The sequence below is a fragment of the Wasmannia auropunctata genome, unplaced genomic scaffold (genome assembly GCF_000956235.1).
Source record: "Wasmannia auropunctata unplaced genomic scaffold, wasmannia.A_1.0 LD336092.1, whole genome shotgun sequence".
NCBI classification, from domain to species: domain Eukaryota; kingdom Metazoa; phylum Arthropoda; class Insecta; order Hymenoptera; family Formicidae; genus Wasmannia; species Wasmannia auropunctata.
Window position 1 is genome coordinate 783,570 of NW_012026798.1, and position 389 is coordinate 783,958.

Genomic DNA, 389 nt, shown 5'->3' on the forward strand with positions numbered 1-389 from the left:
TTCATGGCTCTTAATATGATCATATTGTTTACATTTCATGTTAACAATTATATATTTACAACTGTTTATTTTCGATCTTGCTACATACATTGTGCACGAAATTATTTTTATGAAAATTTGTAAGATCTGTACAACATACTTTATGTGTAATTAATAAGTTATACATTATTACGCATATTATAAAACACAATTAATTATTTCTAACCTCTTTAATCTCTATACGTTTTATGTTGCGTTTACAGTTATTTGTCGTTTATATTTAATTTCATTTTAATTAATGAAATGCCACAATGTATTTTACATCTACGTTTATATAATATAATTTATTATTTGACATACGCGCGCGCCAAAAAAAGGTTACCGCAGCCTAGAGTCCTAGATTATCAGAG